The 22,246-nt window shown below is 28.5% G+C and overlaps 1 pseudogene; it reads left to right on the forward strand.

Moving 5' to 3' along the window:
• The first annotated feature begins 1,771 nt into the window (after nt 1-1,771).
• Nucleotides 1,772-22,246, forward strand: part of LOC113377541 — a 41,710-nt pseudogene continuing 21,235 nt past the window's right edge.

A 22,246-nucleotide genomic window follows, 5' to 3' on the forward strand; every position in this document is an offset into this window, starting at 1 on the left:
GTGACTATGTGTAGCATGCAAATTTTTCCCTAGGTTTAATTCTGGATAAGATTTATTTAAAAATATAATATAGAAAAGATAAACCTACGTCATGCCAAACTATATACTGATCCACCCATAGATGTAATTAGAAACTTTTTTATTTCGCTAAATACTGATAAGTAATTTTTTTTAAGAATGGTCCAAACTATTCTTTTTTGTCGCATAAACACAATATTCTAATTTCTTTCTTTAAATTGCATATAAATGTACTGATGTAAAATATCAAATAAAGAAGTATAATGTCCAAGGGTAGACATCTTATGTACCAATCCACTTTTACGTAGTATACATTTTATATATGAAATTATGAACCAAAAAAAAGTAAAACTTGCATAATTTAAATAATTGAAATGTGTACAATATATACGCGTATAAAATTGATTTTCAACTAAATCAGAAATATGTTTTCATAAAAATGTATAATAAAAAAATTCAAAGTTTAAAATATGTGTATTATAGTAAGAGAAACAGTTCTTTAATGAATGCACGGAAGATTTTCTGTTAAGTGCGGAAAACACTAAATCAGGGTGAAGTATATTTGTTCTAAGGGGGGAGTAACCCCATCATGGAGGTTACTTTGACGGAAGGAATCATCATCTTTATGCCTTATTGGCTTATTTATTCCAAACCAAACCCATTATTAACTTTCCGTAGTGTAAGTTCATTATCAACTTCCCGTAGTGTAATAACTTCACGTTTTGAAGGTTTCTGAACATTTTGGCATACCTCAGAAATAATTGATGTGTGTGTATGTATGTATGTGTACAAATTTTTGTCCACGTTTTGAGACGCACGAATCAACTGATTTGAAGGGTTCAAAAATATTCGATTCCTATTGATAGGGAGATGTGCTGATTAGTTTTTGGAAAAGGCAGGTGCAGCCGTTTCGGAGATACGGAGCAAAGAGTGCAGAAAATAGAAATTATTAATTATTAATTTAAATTAAATGAAAATTGTATTTGTTAAGTATTTCGGGAATTATTTAAATTGCCAATTGATATATTTTTAAACGTTTAATTCAATGATATAAACAATTTATTAATTACAAAATTTTATGAAAAATAAAATGACAAGTCCAATTGTTTTTTCCTCCTAGTCTAGCCTGCTTGATTTCCCCACAAGTAGAAATTGAAAAAAAATTAAGGAAAATAAGAATTACAGAATTCAAAAAGCTGAATTGTATTAGGAGTAAGAAGAAAAAATATTAGAATTTGCTGAGATTAAAAAGAAAAATGAAGAAGAAAAATGGAATGAAGATAGAAGTGTAATAGAATTTTAAGAAGTTGATAGAAAACACTCTCAATAAAAATAAGTTAAAAAATGTTATTTGGCGGTCAAAAATGTTTATTGGACATATGTACATCAAATTATCAGATATTTTATAGAGATTTTAATAATGTGTACACATTTTGTGTAAATATTTTTGGGTTTTGTACTAATATTTTTAATTACGGTACGGGAAGTTTCAGCAATTTGCTTTAAGGCACGATACCATGCGCCCCACTAGTTTCAATCCAATTCGAACTCAACATATCGAAAATCATGCATTTACTTTCTTTAGATCGACATTATATCTGTCGTTCTCCCCCCACTAGTACACATGTGCGTCGAGTTCGCCTGAGCGAGGAGCCAAGCCGAGCCGGCTACCCTTTCGGTTTGACATGCGAACCGAGAGCCCACGAGCGGCCGTGTTTTATGCCAGTGTGTTGTGGTTAGTTGCGATGTGAACTTGAAATGTAGTCGCGTAACAGAAGAAAAAGTCTTCGTAAAATGTTATCCTTCTTGTGTTTTGTACAGTTAATTGATCGACTTAATGTAGGAAATTCATCTCGAAATAGTTAAAAGTATAATATATTTATTTTGAAAGTCTTAACATAAGATTACTACCCTTCAAAAGTTCTTTTGTGAAATGTTTTTTGTGTGAGTGTTTGGTTGATATTAATAATATATTAAAGGCACATCAATGCTGGAACTAAGGTCAGTGGAAATAGTTTAATTTTTTAAAAACACTGAAAAACTTGTACAATTCATTCTTATAAATATATGCATATGCATATATTTTTAACGAAAATTATAAATTACAATTTATATATATATATATATATATATACATATTTCCCATATATAAAATTTATTTATATATTGGAATTCTGTTACATTTTCTATATCCAAGACTTCAAGACACATATTCACAAATCACAAAATCTTTTTTATTATTTCTTATTATCATCAAGGTTACCAAAATAACAATCTTTCAATTACCATCATAAAACCTTATACTTTATTTCATCAATTAAATAAATATTTCATTTATTTCATTTATTTCTTCTTCTCATGTGCGAGTTTGACGTTTGCATAACCTAATTCTTTCCATTTTCGATCGCCACATGTTTTATAGAATAATTGTTTGAAATGATTAGAATAAAATCGATTTATAACTGGGAATTTTTGTTCCGAATTTATTGTAAATGGAAATTGGTTTTTTGATTATTGAAAATAGTGATAATGGTTGTTTGTATTATTTTGATTGAATGTAGTGCATTAACGAAAATATTTGTTTGTATATAAATACATTACATACCTCTGCGAATTAGTAAAATTTAAAAAAGAAGTTAATTTAATTTTTTGGATGTTTTTATTATTCATTGTATGCTGTTTACTTATAAATTTTGCAAGTTCTCTCTCTCTTCCTTTCTCTCTCTTTCTCTCACTCCCTCTCTCTCCCCCTCTCTCTCTCTGTATATATATATATATATATATATATATATATATATATAGATATAAAGTTTTTAAAAATTCTTTACCTAATTATATCTCTGTATATATAAATAAAAGTTTTTTAATTTTTTTTACTGTTGACGTTTCGGACCTAAGTAGGTTCCATCTTCAGGACATCTGTCAAGAAACATGATATTCATTAGATTTAAACAAAAATATACTTTAGATATATATATATATATATATATATATATATATATATATACGTTTCCATAACCTAATTCTTTCCATTTTCGATCGCCACATGTTTTATAGAATAATTGTTTGAAATCATTTCATCAAATTGTGAAACACTATTTGAATTCCAATATTGTTCAAATTGTGCAACTTCCTAATGAACAATTCATTCAACGGTTAAAGATTGTATTCGAAGATAACAAATTATGGTGGATAATTAGAATAAAATCGATTTATAACTGGGAATTTTGGTTAAGAATTTAATATAAATGGAAATTGGTTTTTTAATTATTGAAAATAGTGGTAATGGTTGTTTATATTATTTTGATTGGATTTAGTGCATTAATAAAAAATATTTTTTTTGTATATAAATACGTTATATATACCGCTGCGAATTAGTAAAAATTAAAAAAAAAATTAATTTAATTTTAAAGTGCGTTTGGATGTTTTTATTTTTCATTGTTTGTTGTTTACTTATAAAATTTACAAGTTTTTTCTCTTTCTCTTTCTCTCTCTCTCTCACCCCCCATTCTCTCTCTCTCTCACCATCTCTCTCTCTCTCTAAATATATAGATAAAGTTGCTCTTGGGCATCCATCCAGTAATTAAAAAACAGTTTTATTGAAGGAAAATGTTTTTATTATGAAAACATACGTTTCGGGTCTTGATTTGACCCATCTTCAGTGCATACAAATAAATTGAAAAAAAAAACACAAAAACATACGAAAATTGCACGACAAAAATATGAAACACAAATTGATAAACGTCGAGTTATATGAAAAATTTTAAATAATTGTAAAATTAAAATAAAAATAAATAATACATTTTTTATAAAAATGCTTATTCGAAACGAGGCATGTTGTCAGCTTGGAGTTTGTGTAACAAGTGAAAGACATCTTTATCATATATATACATATATATATATATATATATATATATATATATATATATATTAGCAGGGATAAATATATACTTATAATTATAGTCATTAGCATAATTAAAATATATAAACAGTGTAATATACACTTCGTACTCTTTGGCTTGAAATTTTTGGCAATTTTTAATAGACTTGTAAGATAAAATTTAATTGGTGTGAATAGTGTAGATACACTACAAAATCATAATATATGACTTTGTCCTCCCAGTCTCATATAGTTTTCAATAATGTTAAAGAACATTTATGCATTGTTTTTTCATTTTTTATACCAAACTTTTGAATATCGTTAAAGTCCAATTTGGTGATATTTAATGCTTTAATCATGTAAAGTTTATTGTATTGTTAAGAAAATTTTAATACTCAAACGAAAGTATTTGTTAAATCATACAATTTATGCCATAAAATTAAGTAAAATATAATATTAACACGATAATCGCCATGTGTGCCTGACATACACGATTTGATAGAAGGTAGAAGAAAAGTTTTATTATTGGGCCATTTCAGTCTTATTTGTATGGCATAAAAATAGTTTTTTTTTAAGTTTATTAGGCCTCGCTTACTCTAAGCATTTAGCCACCTACAACATTTTTATTTACTTACATTCTAATTTTTATATCATTTGCAATCTATATATTTCTATTCTATATTCTTCTTATTTTTTCTTATAATTATTTTCTTCAATTCTTGCTCTTTTTCAAATTTCTAATTCTATTTAACTTCTAGCTTCTTTTCTTCTTCTCTTATTTTACTCCTAATACAATTCAGCTTTTCGAATTCTGTAATTTCTATTTTTCTTAATTTTTATTCAATTTCTACTTAACAAATACAATTTTTATTTAATTTCAAATTAACTACACATATTTTTTTTTCATAAATTCTAAGTCAATGACAGGATTCGATCCAAAGATCCCTGTCGTGTGAATTGAACACGCTACCAAGTGAGCTATGCTCGTCACTAAAGAACATTTATGCATTGCTTTTGCATTTTTTATACCAAACTTTTGAATATTGTTGAAGCCCAATTTGTTAATATTTAATGCTTTAATGATTTTAAACCTTTATTGTTTGTTTAGTAAAGTATTTTTTAATTCATACAATTAACACCATAAAATTAAGTAAAATATATATTAACACGTTAATCGCCATGTCTGTCATTTGTGTCTGACATACACGATTTGGTAGAAGATAGACGAAAAGTTTTGATATTGGACCATGTCAGTCATATATGTATGGCATAAAAAATAGTGCGTTTCACGAAATTTTGGCAAAAAAAGTTTTTCTGATACATTTTTAACTAAATTATCTAATAAAGTTACCATGACCCATATGAACATTTTTCTGATATTATCGTGGTGATTATATGTCAATAATTTATGTCATCAAGGTGAGCTAAAAATAAACAAAATAAAAATATTCATCCCAATTGAAAAATATACTTGGAAAAATAATTCGTGTAGAATATACAAATGCTTTTAAAGCGCATAAAAGTTCACCTAACAAGATATAAGTTATCTTCTATTCATTGTAAACTAGTTCAGTCAGAGAGGGTAGTTGAACTACAATGAAATAGAAACCGCCAGGTGCACAGATTTCTATCGAAACGAGGATCTTGGACAGAATGCCCATCTATACAAAATAGAATATTATTGTTACAACTAGTGAGGCGCATGGCATCGTGCCTTAAGGCAAATTGCTGGAACTTCCCGTACAAAAAAATATTTTTTTAAAAAGATTGACGTTTTTGAAAAAAAATTACTCTGAAAAAATTTGATTTTTGAAAAACTATAAATTTTTGACAAAAACTTACTTTTGAAAAAAAAAGACTTTTTGGAAAAAAATTATTTTGAAATATTGTGGAAATTCTGAACTTTTTTTCAAAGCAATCGTACTACTTTAACTGCATAGAGACGAAATATCGAAGCGCGTAAGCGCCTCGTCGCCGTCTAACGGATAAACATTGGTACGGAACCCATAGGAATGTAAACAAAATTTATACTTACTGTTAAAATCTCTATAAAATATTTGATAATTTGATGTGCATACGTCTAATGATCATTTTTGACCGCCAAATGGCATTTTTTTTTTACATTTTTTGCTAGATCTCCGAAACCGCTAGACCTACCATTATGAAAATTTGTTCTTCATCTTGTTAATACAATGTTTTTTGAATTATTCAAATCGGACGTTCCGTCCTCTTAAAAACTGAGTTACCGTTTTTGGCACTTTTTGCCCCGTATCTTCGGAACGCCTAGACCTGCCTTTTCCAAAAACTAATCAGCACGTCTCCTTATCAATACGAATCGATTTTTTTTGAATTATTCAAATCGGTTGATCGGTGTTCCCGAAATCGTCGACGAAAATTTGTATCCTCATACACATACGCACACGCACACACACACACATACATCCATTTTTTCTAAGGTATACCAAAATGTTCAGAAGGTTTTGTAACGTAAAGATATACAAAAATTTTCATTTTCGATTTTTTTGCGATTACTATAACGTGCCCTACGGGAAATTAATAACACATTTGATTTTTTACTATATGCAATTCTAAACAAATATTGCAGTTTTAATCAATCCTAACCATTAAGAAAATATTTCTGTTCCAATCAAGAATAGTAAGTTAATTGGAACCTGTTCAATTGTTTGTGCACTTTATACTTCAATAGTTTAATTATAATTATAAGGTTGCGCAATGATTGTGCAAACGTTACCGTAATGAAATCGACCAAAAATTTAAATGAGTTAATTAATTTTCATTTTAAATTTTATGATTGATTAGAGGTATGAGATTTCAATCAGAGGCTCCAGGTTCGACACCCACCAGTCTGATGTCAAGCAGTAGTAACATTGGTTTTCACTCAAAAATATACGTTACTAGTGATGTGTGGCATCGTGCCTTCAGGCAAATTGCTGGAACTTCGTAACGAAATGTTCCAGGAATATTAAATGTTCTCAAATAAATTATTTTAAATACTGTTACATTGTCTAATATTTATTTATAAGAATCATATAAACTGAATTACAAAGTTAAAATTATTCATTTAAAGTATATACATGAGGTCTAGAACTTTATCTAAAATTCAAATTAAAATCTGCATTTTTTCGATATATAAAAACAAAAATTTTTTGAAACGAAATTTTTTTTCTAAAAGCAACTATTTGGTCATAAAAAGCAGAAAGTGTTTTGAATCATTCAAATCGGATGCTTAGTACTCTCAAAACCTGCCGTTTTTTGCATATTTGGCTCCGTATCTCCGAAACGGCTGAACCTGCCTTTGCCAAAAACTAATCACTTCTTCTCCCAATCATTACAAATTGAATGTTTTTTTGATCATTCAAATCGGATACTTCGTTCTCTCAAAAACTCGATTTCTATTTTCTGCACTCTTTGGTTCTTATCTCCGAAACGGCTGAACTAATCAGCACGTCTTCCTATCAATAGGAATCGAATGTTTTTTGAATCATTCAAATCGGTTGATTCATGCGCCCGAAAACGTGGACGAAAAAATGCGGACATACAAAACACACACACATCCAGTTTTTCTGAGGTATGCCAAAATGTTCAGAAACCTCTGAAACGTGAAGACATGCAAAAACTTTTATTTTCGATTTTCGGCTCATTACTATAATTTACCCTACGGGAAGTTAAAATATGTTTTCAAGTGAAAATAACCCTTACATGACATTGCTGCATCAATGACTAAACTTAGTAAATAAAGTAATTATAATAATAAACATTCATCACATAGAGATAGGACAAATATTGGGTTGCCATTTATAAAACCGACGTAGTTAGTTACGTCAAATCAATCCAGCAGCTTTTAATGCAATCTGTTCAAATAATATATAAAAATAAAAAAAATAACAAAAAATATTATATATGAAAAATATGCTATCTCTGAATAAAATCTTGCAATCTTTTTATCAATCGATGAGTATTAAGTTAATTTAATTGGAGTCTTCTAAATTTTTTGATAATTAGAATGTTAAGGAATTTTAATCGTTACCCCATTAGATTAGTCAAAAAATCAGAAAGAGCAAGTCAAGTAGTCAAAAACGATTTAATACAATTTATTTACATTTTAAGTTTTTTTAGAAGACAAGACTGGAAAACCGAGTCAACTTGCGAAAGACTTGCTTTTCTCAAATATCTCTAGTAGACTTAAGGGAGTATTCCAATGTCGAGACATGAAGTTTAGGTCATTTTTAAATCATCTTAAAAATAGGCAATACATTTTTTTTACTATTATTATTTTTATAATTTATTTATCAATGTTACAAGAGTACAGAAAAAAAGTAAAAAAGAATGTTGATAATTTTAAAAATTAGCAGTTTTTGAGTTGGGGGGGGTCACAAAAAATTGGCATGTTACCGTGTGCACAATTGCAACCTTAGGAGAGTGTTTGGAAATGAAAAAAGAAGATTATTAATTTATTATGATATCGCAATGACATATACTAGGATTAAGTTAAAAAAATCCGACAAAATGGCGACTGTTTGAAAAAAAGACCATTTTCTTAGCACTTTTTTGAGTTTCTTGATTTTTTAAAAATAGTAAAAATTGAATAGGATGAGGCTAGAGAGAAGTCTATGAAGAAGATTATCTGAAAATTTCAAGTGAAACGGCCTAGTAGAACTCGAGAAATCGTGGACATCGTATTGAAAAAGATAGTTTTGAGAAAAACGCATTTAAAGTTTTGAAAAAGGATGGAAATCTCCGAAAATAATTTAAATTTAAAAAAAACTCTTACACATATTCTTGAATAGCTAAGCTAAGCTTACACATTTATATTTATATTTTGGATACAGGATTATATTTAGTAATTATAGAAGATAAATTATCTTAATTGAATTAATTACAGTAAAATACAACACTAAAAAAATATTAAGCCTAACATTAGTATTATGCAATGCAATAACTTGAAGAAAAAATGTTATGATATTGAGATAGTTTATTTAAGACTTGTAGATCTTGAGATTTTTCTGATGGTAAAAAATCCTTTTAATATGCGTTATACAATTTTTTTATTTTTATTTTATTGGCCTCCTCTTTACAGCATTTTTAGCCACCTACATTATTCATATTATTTTTCATCATATTCTATACAATTCTTACATATATATTTCTTATTCATTCATCATATATATACTATTTCTTCTTATATCCTAATCTCCCTTTTAATTTTCTTTCTACTGATTTTCATTCTTCTTCTTGTTTCTCATTATGCTGTTCTCATCTTCTAAGCTAAACTTCTTTTTTCCTTCTTACTTCTAATACAATTTTTTCTTGTATTCTACAAATTAACAATTCTTAATCTAGTTTAATGTTTTTTTTATATTTTAATTGTGGTATTACTGGAGGTTCGAACCGAATTCCTCCAGCGTGTGAGTCGAGAACGCTACTGTGTGAGCTATTCCCGCCACTATACAATTTTTATTTAAGTTCTAAATCTGGCAAATATTAATTAAAGGCAATATCAAAAAAACAATATCACTTCACAATTGCAATTATTTGTAAATCTCTCGCTGGAGAGATTCGAATACTATAAAACTATTTCACATAATTTTTCATGTTGTATATTTGTTTGTGTTTGTATAGATGTATATGTGTATGAAATTTTATGTAATGTATATTTATTTGTATAATTTTGCTCAATAGCTTATAGAAATTTGTAATTTTTGATTGCTTTTAATAAATATATATAATAAAAAAATCACAATTAAAGAATAACATTTTAAAATATTATTTTACACTTTACTCACTAAAATCACTGAATGCCATTCCAGGCAGCCTCTAGTTATATGGAAATAAAAAAAAATATTTCATTTTTTTTTGTACGATTTTGAATGTTTTGGAAAGAAATATCTTAAATGACTGTATTTTCACACAAAAAGTTTCAACTGTTAATTTGTCATAATCCACAACATTGTCCATTTTTAATGAAGGGGTCAATCTGTTCTGGTTACTGAAAACAATATTTTTTTTACTATTATTGTGAAAAAATAACTTATAATTAGAATTCCATTTTTATCGTCTTTACCAAAAATTTGTAAAATAATGATATGGTATAACACGCGGAAACGATAAAATTATAGCATGCAATTTAGTACAAAATTATATGAATATTACACGAGGGCCTCGAATAGTATTTATTTGATTACATATGTTTACGAAATTTATTATTTGTGATTCAGCTTGGCTTTGCACATAAGACTATATCAATTGTTCTTTATTATTGCGACAAGTATTCTAATGAAGTATCGTCCGGATGTCTATTTCCTTGTTAATAAAAGAATCTTGTGTTTCTTTTAGAAATAAAATCATATATGCGCATTTATAATTTTATACTCGTTATAGTTTTTTCATGATGATTAATTTTGATCTATATCTATATGTATATGTATACATTGTAGGTAATTTTTTTGAAGTTGCGTGCTAAGATGTTCGTTATTAAAACTATCGTTCGTGTCGCAAATTGGATTCATTTGCGAGTGTCTAAATAATAATGCTTCTAATAATAAAACTCAAAGCAAACATTTCATTTGTACATTTATATAGTACTCTTAATAGGTTGTAACTTCTTACAAAATTATCTTTCGGTTTTTGTGAACATGAATTTGCCGAAGACTTCTACCGAAGTTAAGGTTTCAATGGAGTTCATATTTTTTAGATGGTAACCCAATGGTTGATCCATCCATATTTGATGATTTTTGTTATTAGAATTACTCTAATAGGGCTGATTTTTTTATTGGTGCAGCAATGCCGGGCAAGGGCTATTTTCACTTGGAAACATATTGCTATCTATATTTCTAAGTGAAAGTCGTTGTCACTGCTGTCTGACAACAGGCTGCTCGAAGTGGGTATCGAACCCGGGACCTCTGATTCAGGTCCCGTCGCTCTTAACCGCTTACCTACGGGCGAGCTCTCAATGGACAATGATCACCAAACTTACCATAATACAATTTTTAAAAACTTGCGCTGATTTGAATATGGGCTCATACAAACTAATTTTTTTTTGTTTTTTTTTTTAAATTTTATTGGCCTCCGCTTTACACCATTTTAGCCACCTGCATAATTCATATTAATTTTCATCATATTCTATACAATTCTTACGTATATATTTCTTATACATTCATCATATATATACTATCTCTTCTTATATCCTAATCTTCCATTCAATTTTCTTTCTTCAATTCCACTCAATTTTCATTCTTCTTCTTGTTTCTCAATATGTTTTTCTCATCTTCCAAACTAAACTTCTTTTTTCCTTCTTACTTCTAATACAATTTTTTCTTGTATTCTACAAATTCACAATTTTTAATCTACTTTAATATTTTATATTTTTAATTCTGGTATTGCTGGAGATGCGAACCGAATTCCTCCAGCGTGTGAGTCGAGAACGCTACTGAGTGAGCTATTCCCGCCACAAATTAAATATTAAAAACGCTTATAAATGCATTCCCTATTATTATTACGTAAGATTTTTTATGTATTTTTTTTTAATTTACTAAAATCTTCATTCATCAATTTCTGGAGCTGGTAATAGGTATGATCGGAGTGAGTTTGCGCCAAATATGGCAAAAAATTCTTCCATGATTTTGCATTTTATTTAATTGAATGTTTCGTTTTCTATTATTTCGTAATTCAATTGAAATACTTTTGTGATTCTGTCTTATAGATGTCCTTCAGGATTAGTTTAATAAATATCACCAGTTAAAGTCACAACGTTGCTCGTGCAAAACAGGGTCGCCAAAAAGCTTTGAATTTGAATATAAAGCTTGATTGGAATATTAACTCCCTGCCAATTTTAGGATTTTGAAATATGCATGAAATATATAGGCATATATATAGGTAAATAAAATTTATAGGTAATATTTTGGTTCAGATAACCAACATCCTATATTATATTGGATAAAATTGCTTTGTCACATTTTACATGTTATGTGTACAAGTAATATGTACTTTGTAATTCAAATTTTTTGTTATTATTATAAGTTTTGTTGGTAATGGTATTTTTTCCCACAATCTCATATATCAGCCATTTTTATGTTTTTTTTAAACTATATAAAATAAATTCTCTTTTTTGTCGGCAGCGAAACAAATAACATTAAAATAGACTAGAATATTTTCAAGGAATCGTTTTATTGTGACTAATAGTATTTTGCAATATTATTTACATTGCTATATTCTGTTATTTAGTAAACGTTAATAATATTGGTAAAAAATTAAGTCATTGATTGATTGATGTTTTCGGAAAAAAACGTGAAATGATAAATGTTTTCTGCTCTGAAAGAAACCCCGTTGTTTTTGTTGGACTTTATACCGTTTTTTGTTAAAAAGTTAGGAACTTTTTTCTAATCCCATGTCACGTTTAATTGTATAATTAATATATAATATATACTATAATATACCAAAGTATATAAAATAATAATTTGAAAAAATACCAAATACCACTAAAATATATTCATTCCAAATATCAGCAGAAACTGATTTCTTTTCTTAGAGGTTTTAAATTGATTGATGTTTTTGAAAAAAAACTTGAAATGATAAATCATGTCTGTGAGAAATCCCATTGCCTTTAAAATCATTCACGAACAATAATTATATTCAAGCTAAAATATTTTAAGAACATGTTTAAATTTAAAAAAAAATATTTTGTTTCTAATTGTAATGGTAATGAAATTTATTTATTTAATTTAACTAACAATAAGAGGTTTTACTCGTCGTTAATCGTTAATTCTTGTTACATGGTATTGCCTCTTAATAAATAACGTTATTTATTATTGCCTCACAATAAATAACGTTTATTGTAATATTTTCATTTAAATTTTTCGAAAATAAACCAGAGATTTGAGATGATATAAAAAAATGAACGAAAAAATAATTATTTTTTATGTATATTTTTACATAATATTGAATATTTATTTATAGTCTGATAATATTAGTTGAATACTTATAAAATGAAATGATTCAAAAAATTAAGTAGGGCACCACAATTTTTTTATTAGAATGGCGGGGGGGGGGGCGCTGCGAAAAAGGTTTGAAGCCACTGGGTTATACTATTATTATTTAGTAAATTATATATATATATATATATATATATATATATATATATATATATATATATATATAAAATTTTTTAAACAAACATTTTATTTACAGTAATATAAATAAATTCAAGACATCATAATATTCATTGCACACCTATCTAATGGACCTTAATACAATCATGCATTTATTTAATAAACTATAATCTTTTGGAATTAGTTATTAATATATGATATTAAAAATAATGGAAAAATTCTAATGTAAAAAAAAACATGAATATAAAATCAAAATCATAATAATGACTGCGTGACGATGTGAAACCATATTTTACGAGCTAATCAGCAAAATATTTAGAACAAAAAAATAATATCTCTTATTTATAAAATTGCGATATCAATTTAGTATCACCGCTATTCACAGATGTCAAAACATATTCTTAAAATATTTTTGCTTGAATCTAACTAATGTTCGTGAATGATTTTTCAATTTAAAACAAAATTGCATAGATAATGTTAAATGTGCACTGTCTGGAAACCAGACATTATTACAACATATATTTATTTTCCTATTTCATAATCGTAAAATCATTTTCTTAAACGTCGTAAACCATTCAATTTGTCCACACGGGAATAGCTCAGTCAGTAGCGTGCCCGACCCCAGGGATACTCAGTTCGAGTCTTGGAACTGACATAGGATTGTCATTTGATTTGTTGGATTGAAATTGAGTAGAATTTGTTTTGTTGATTTGAGATAAAATAGAATTAGAATTTAGAAGATTAAGCAAGGTTAGAAGAAAAAGAAAAATGAAGGAGTCAGCTATAAAGAAAATTGAATTTAGAAGATTAAGCAAGGTTAGAAGAAAAAGAAAAATGAAGGAGTCAGCTATAAAGAAAATTGAATAGTATAGGATATATAAAGATAGTATAAAATTTGAAGAGAAATGTTGTAGGTGTGGCTGAAGTTTCTAAGTAAGCGAGACCAATAAAAAGTAATAACTAGTGAGGTGTATGGCATCGTGCCTTAAGACAAATTGCTGGAACTTCCCGTACCGTAACGAAATGTTCGAGGATTATTAAATGTTTTCAAATAGATTATTATAAATATTGTAACATTGTCTAATATTTATAAGAATTATATAGACTGAATTGCAAAGTTGAAATTATTTGTTTAAAGCATATTAGAACTTTAGTCAGAATTAAAAATAAAATCTGATTTATTTTCGATATACAAAAAAAAATTTCTTTGAAAAAAAAAATTAAAAAAAATCATTTATTTTGTTAAAACAAGCAGAAAGTTCTTTGAATCATTTAAATCGGACGCTTAGTTCTCTCAAAAACTGCCATTTTTAACATTTAGCTCTGTATCTTCGAAATGGCTGGGCCTACCTTTGCCAAAAACTAATAACCACTTCTCCCAATCATTACCAATTGAATGTTTTTTAGATCATTCAAGTCGGATACTCCGTTCTCTCAAAAACTCGATTTCTATATTCTACACTCTTTGCTCTTTATCTCCGTAACTGCTGGACCTGCCTTTGTCAAAAACTAATCAGCACATCTCTCTATCAATAGGAATCGAATGTTTTTTGAACCATTCAAATCGGTTGATCCGTGCGCCCGAAAACGTGACTGAAAAATTGTATCCATACATACATACACACACACACGCATCCATTTTTTCTGAGGTATGCCAAAATGTTCAGAAACCTTCAAAACGTCGTGAAATGTAAAAATTTTCAATCTCGATTTTTGGACGATTACAATAACTTACCCTACGGGAAATTAAAAAAAAAGCTTATTAAACATAATTTAATTTAATTTCTGCTAAATACAAATTTATATTAAATAACTTATTCAAATTGAAATTCCACATTACTTATCGCGGTTTGTGTATTTGAAGAACAGCGCTGATATATATAATTTAATAACATAGCCATCTTCTGTATATGAACCAGTAATTATATTTTGATTTAAATTAGCGAGTGGAAACTTTTTTCCGCGATTAATTTATGTTATGATACGAATAAAATATGTCATGGCCCTAGGCGACTTGCTAAAATATTTTGATGATTATTCTACTTCGCTTCTAGCGAATCGGTTACAGGTATTGTAGTTTTTTTTCGATGAACTCGAAGTATAAATTTTCCAGAATTATTATTTTAGTGTCGATAAAAAATTTCATGGCTAAATATTACTCGAAATATTGCACAGTAATGATATATTTAATTAACTTGCCAATACTAATTATAAAAACTGTAAATTCTATTTTATATCTTCAATGAGTTTGTCTGTGTGTGTGCTTCTTATTAGACGGAGGTCTCGCAAACGTTTGATAAAAAATGTCTAGTTTATTATTCCCGCATTAAAATAGTTTAAAAAATAGTAAAACTAGCGGTGCATGGCATCGAGCCGTACTAAAATTTTTTTTTAAAAAAAAAAAACTAAAATATTGTGAAAACTTTGAAAAAAAAATTTTTTTGTGAATTTTGAAATTTATGAAAAAAGCCTTTTTTTATTTTGAAAATGTTTGAAAATTTGTGAAAACGGAACCCACAGAACTGTAAATAACATTTATACTTATTATTAAAATCTCCATAAATTATCTGATAATTTGATGTACATATGTCTAATAATCATTTTTGATCTCCAAATGGCATTTATTTTTTACTTCCCCAAAAATAATCAGTTCTTCATTTCGTTAATAAAAATAAAATGTCTTTTAATCATTCAAATCGGACGCTCCGTTATCTCAAAAACTGAATTACCATTTTTGGCACTTTTTGCTCCGTAGAAAATTAATCAGCACGTCTCCTCATCAATACGACTCGAATGTTTTTTGAATTATTCAAATCGGTGTATCCGTGTTCTCGAATCGTCAACGAAAATTAATTTTTAACATACATCCATGTTTTCTAAGGTATGCCAAAATGTTCATAAACTTTTGAAACGTAAAAATATATAAAAAAATGGATTTTCTGTTATTACTATAACTTACCCTACGGTAAGTTAATAATAAATTAGTTTTATTTGATATATGCTAATTTGATTTGAATATTAAGCAATTTAATAAAACTTATTTCGTTGCTGCTTTTATGTAAAGAGTCAATAATTTATATATTAGGTTTTGTTTTGTGACTTTTTGTAATTTTAGTATATTATAAATTTATTCCTGAAAACATGTGATATTAACTGTTATATTAGCCGCCAATTAACATTTTTTTGAAAATGCTAAAAACTACTAAATATTCTCTCAACTTCTTTTTATTATTTGAAAGTACAATCCTACTGATTAATAATGGAAAATAATTTAAAAAAAACTAAAGCCAAGACTAAAAGAACTGAATATTGTTAGAGCAAAATTTGAATATAGTTAAATAATGGACGCTGTATGTAAAATGAATGCTTTTTCACTGTGAGTTACGTACCAAGATTTTTTTTAAATTATTTACTAAACAATTATCTGAAAATCAAATTTTGTCGTAGTAAATAAATGTTCTGAATACCAGAGAGTATGACTCGTTGGTAATTAATTTACCACAATTCTTATCTTTTTCAAACATATATGCTAAAAACTTTTTCAATAAATTTATATAACATCAGTTAATGATTATTTTTGCGGAACAGATAAAAGATTATCACAATGACTGTGACGTACAATTTCCGGCTCAGAGAATAGAATCTTGTTAATTAAATTGACTAATAAAATTTGCTTCCAATCGATAATTTAAATAGTTGGTTCTTTAGATATGTAAATTATTTGTTTTATTTTTAATGCCTAATTAATTTATATCGTTATGTGCGTAAGCTTGTACATTTATCGTGACATGTTGAATCGATTAAGCGGTTTATATTTAGGTCTTTATAATCATTATATTACAATCATGTACCAGGCACACACAAATAATGCTGACTGTATCAAACTAAGTATTCGTAAGACACCAGATAATGAAATTTATTTTTAAATGACATTTTTGATAATATATTTTTTAATAATCAATTGCTGTAAATGCATTTATGTATCTCTGTACAACTTTTATAATTGCAGTAGTTTTATTTAAAAAACTGGAATGTAAATATTGCATCATGTGGTTTTTAAATGCCAAGTCTATCCAGAAAATGGCACTTTAGATAGTAGATAAAAATCTGAGATATTTGATGGATTATAGTTCTTGAGACGTAGATGTATCAACTTATACCTCACAATGTTGTATTTTTCCATCGATGCTCTGCCTTATTGAAACAAGGAAAGTGAAGGAATAATTTTGTTTGTTTTATTATTATAGGGTCAAATATTTTTTTATAATATAAGTTATTTACTCTAGCATTTTTTATTTATCTATACTTAAATTAAATGTTATATTTTATTGTTTAATGTTTGGAATGAGCAGTGAGGGAATTTATCATGCCTAAAACTATTTGACGGACACATAAAAAAGTTTACCTGGAACAAAATATAAATAATATATAATAGGAAACGTTTTATATATCAAATATATATTTGGTATACCCGTTCTCCAATCACTGGATTTGCATACTATTTAGACATTCTATATATATATATATATATATATATATATATATATATATATATATATATATATATATATATATATCATAAAAAATTAGCTATATTATAAAACAGTCATGTTCTAGCATCTTTTTTGCAAGGTGATATCATGTCTTTTTTTTTAATTTTTATTGGCCTCCGCTTTACAGCATTTTTAGCCATCTACATTATTTATATTATTTTTCAGCATATACTATACAATTCTTACATATATATTTCTTATACATATATCATTTATACTATTTCTTCTTATATTCTAATCTTCCATTCAATTTTTTTTCAACTGATTTTCATTCTTTTTCTTGTTTTTCAATATGTTTTTTTCATCTTCTAAATTAAACTTCTGTTTTTCCTTTTTACTTCTAATACAATCTTTTCTTGTATTCTACAAATTAACAATTCTTAATCTAATTTAATATTTTATATTTTAATTCTGGTATTGCTGGAGATTCGATCCGAATTCCTCCAGCGTGTGTGTCGAGAACGCTACTGAGTGAGCTATTCTCGCCACTATCATTTCTTGTTCTGCATTTTCTGATTAAAATTATTTAGTTATGTCTTGATTTTTCTTATGTAAGTTTTGAAATTGTTTTAAAACTAATTTTAGTGTTAAGATTTATTTGTGCCCTGGTTGATTTGCTGAATGATGACACACATCAAAAGTCGAAACGTTTCATAAATAAAAAAATGTTATTTTTCAACTCTTTTATTTCGACGAATGGGCTAACATATTTGTAGCTAAATATAAGTACCTAGCAAAAATTATTTATTTATGTAGCTTTATTCTGCAATCTGTTTTTTATTAACAATAAGCAGAGACTGCTTATTATAAATATATTACAATATAAACTCGTCGTAGCAAAATCGCTCGTAGAAGCGAAATTATACTGATTCCATCCGCATAATAAATTAACGTCGAGACACGTATGGATGATGTACTATTATTATTGTTATTCAAAAATATATATTACGACTGTTTCATGGGCAACATAATTTTCGTTCCGCTCGTTGAAAAGGTCTTAGCCTTCAAATTTAGAGACTGATTTTCACGTAAACTTTTGTAAAGTAGAAAAATAGCAACAGTTTGGCACCAGGTATACTTTGACCTTGGCCAGCTTGATATCAAGCAGTATGATATCATATTGTCACTTCAGGTTATAGATCTCAAATATGATCTCAAGTGAACATCGCTGCCATGGGCATTGCTGCAACATGCCTATGCACATGACTATTAGATACACATCTCTAATATAATGTATACATTAAATGGGATTAATTTACTGCTGTATTGCCCTCTCGTGAAAATGCTAGGTTTAAGATGTTCAATACCAGCTTTTAGTACACGCTGTTTAAATATATAAAAAGTCATAATTTGGCACCAGGCATCATTTAGTATTTTTTTGTATATTGTAATATTTTTTCATGTTATATTTTTTTGCTTACTTTTTTTACTTTACTACTGGGTAACGTAGACAAAAACTTGAATTTCAAAATATTTATAGACATAATGTGGATATGTGCGTGGGATACAAAGTTCTAACTTTAACATGTATTTTTGGAATACGGAATACGGAATAATTATGAAATGCTGGGGGAGTCGACGTTCTAAAGTCAAAGATATTTAATTTCATTTTAATTATATTTTTGCTCTTAGCAAAAAATGTAGAAGTCAAATTAAATATTAAATGGTTCGTTTAACCCTGAACCTTTTCATAATTAACCCTTTTGCTATGAAAGTGTTTTCCACAAGAGTGTCTCTGCTGTACCAGATGCAATGACATATTTCAAGATTTTTCATTATCAATAAAAATTGTTGAAAAATTAGAAATGTTGCTTCTAATAAAGTAAAAATTACAATAAAATTCAAAATTATCAATAGTTTAATTCACATAAATCTTGAAGCAAAGACCGTCAAAGAACATGTCGTCCATGGACGACACCCGTACACAAAACACGTTTTGCTAAGATGACCATACGTCCCGTGTTGGCTGGGACAGTCCCGATGTTCCGCCTTGCGTCCCGGCTTTTTCTAAAACCGATATTTGTCCCAGTTTTCGGTGTTTTGTCCCGGATTTTCAAAAATGTTTTGATTGCCAATATTTTTTCAAATATATTTTAACTAAACCGAAAAAATGTGCTCATGAATTTTAGCTCAACCCCTCCTCCCCGCTCTCACACACTTAAAAAATAAAAAAAAATGAAACCGTTCCGGATTTCATGCAAAAAAATATGGTCACCTTAGTTTTGCGGATGTCGTCCATGGACGACGCTTGTGTATATAGGTAGTCAAGTGGATGTTGCCCATGGACGGCACTCGTAATGAAAGAGTTAAAAATATTAAAAATATTAATTTTCAATTAATGTTTTTAATAAGCCTGTACTGGTTTCTTCTTTCTAACGACTCTACGTGACAAAAACACGTAAAGAGATTAAAAATTCAATTCATTACAAGATTTTCTATATATTTTCTGGGTTTCCGGTTGACTGTGCTACTCGAGTGACTGACTATCAGGTTTGAATCACAAATTATGATGAATTAACGATTTCTGTGAATTATGTCTATGCTAACTATTCGGTAACCGGTCGTCGCTGAGTCGCGTGTCGACCTTCACTGTAAAAATCAACTGAATCAAAGCATTTTATCGCGAACTTTGATGCATTTTTTATGGCAATTAGATTTGAGTTTCGCATTCTTACGCTTGTAATAATATGGATGATTAAATGCAATTTAAATTGATATACAACTCGCTTATCTTTATGACTATACTAAATTTGATTTACACTCTAATCAGGATCGATCAAATAGTAAAACAATAGTCAGATAAACGCTTAATGTTTTGATTTATATACTTGAATGAATGTGAATGTGGATGTCGAATGAATATTTTGTACTCCAATTATGGATAGATTTTTATTCGTGCTTTTTATGTATGATTACTTACACTTTTGACCTCAGCTACATATAATGAAACAAGGTTTTCAATTCTTATTACCGCAGTGTGGCTGAAATACGAGAACGGTTGACAGATTATGGAAAATCACTGGCTAGGATCGAATCATGTCTCCGGCAATAATATTGACATATCTCAATTACTGTAGGCGATAAGAAAATATATATGGGGTGTTCCACGATGTAACGATTAAGCTCACCTAGTCGTGTGGATGGAGTCGAGAGTTCGATCCCCGCTCTGGACAACCTGACATCGTGCAGTAGCGTTGTCTATGTTCTCCTAAAAATATAGATCAAAAATATATTTTTAATTGAAAATAGCCGATTTCGGGCACTACGGGGTGTAATGGCAATGGAAAACCTCTCACACTATTCTTCCCTGAATCGAGTTGGAGTTTAACTCAGCAATGTCTTCAGACATTAATCTATAAAAATTAATGAACAAGAATGTATATTAAAATAGCATAGGAGCCAGCGGTGGCGATATCGTTAGAACCAACTAGTCCCGGGTTCACTGGTTCGATTCCCGCTACCGCCAAGCCTGACATCAGGCAACTTTAATGTCAAATTTCCACTTGAGGTTATAGATCTCAAATATAGCCTCAAGTGAAAATCGCTTCTAGTGGGTGCAGTTACATATATAATAAAAATGTCAGCAAATACTTCGAGTATAGATAATTAGTCATAACTGGACTGGACTACTGTGTTGCCAGCCATTCAAGATTCATATAATAAGAAAAGTCAAAACAATTACTGAATGTCCTAAATGTGACAGATTGTAATTAAAATAAAACAATAAAAAAATAGCATACGTTTTGAGTCTTGGTTTGACTCATCTTCAGCGCAATTTGCAAATGACATGGACTATTTGTTTTTAAATTTTGTATTAGAGCATGTATTAAGGTGCCACTAAATATTTTTTTTTTTAAATATTTTTAATAGCAACCAGAACCTTACGTCCTATGAGCTGTTGGGCTGAATCTTCTCCTTACTCCGTATTTTTTAGATGGTAACCCAATGGTTAATTCATCATATTTGATGATTTTTGTTATTAGAATTAATCTAATAGGGCTGACTTTTTATTGGTGCAGGAATGCCGGGCAAGGGCTATTTTCACTTGGAAACATATTGTGAAAATCGTTGTCACTGCTGCCTGACAACGGGCTGCTCGAAGTGGGTATCGAACCCGGGACCTCTGAAACAAGTCCCGTCGCTCTTAACCGCTTAGCTACGGGCGAGCCCAGCCACTAAATATGAATAACACAAAAACATAAAATTAAAATGCTTTAATAACATTTTAGTAATCTTATTATTCTTCTTATAATTATGGCTGTATTCTGCAGTTATGTTCAGGAAGTTCAGGCAATATTTAACCGAGGGTTATTACGTGGAAATGATCTAGTAATTACTTTCATAGTTATTGCATATTAAAATTCCTTAGCGATTGAATTCGGTGGTATTTTATGTTTTTATTTATCTTTAAAAAATAATAAAATTTAGTGCTACATTAACAATGTTAGCTATTGTTAGTACACAACAGACAATTGGTGGGTTCGGCATACGGAAACGGGCAGGCGTTTCAGTTGTATAACGCTATTTGCGCCTCTATTTAATTTCCAGTTTTGTATTTTCATCATTATTTTGCTTTTTTGCGTGAAATCATTTGTTCTTTAGTAGTCGGCGCATTAAGTTAAAAAATAAATATTATTCATTGTCTGTTTTGGGTGCGTTTTGTTTTAAAA

Source organism: Ctenocephalides felis, unplaced genomic scaffold (assembly GCF_003426905.1).
Source record: "Ctenocephalides felis isolate EL2017-DRISC unplaced genomic scaffold, ASM342690v1 CF-g0.4_SCAFFOLD_01886, whole genome shotgun sequence".
Classification (NCBI taxonomy): domain Eukaryota; kingdom Metazoa; phylum Arthropoda; class Insecta; order Siphonaptera; family Pulicidae; genus Ctenocephalides; species Ctenocephalides felis.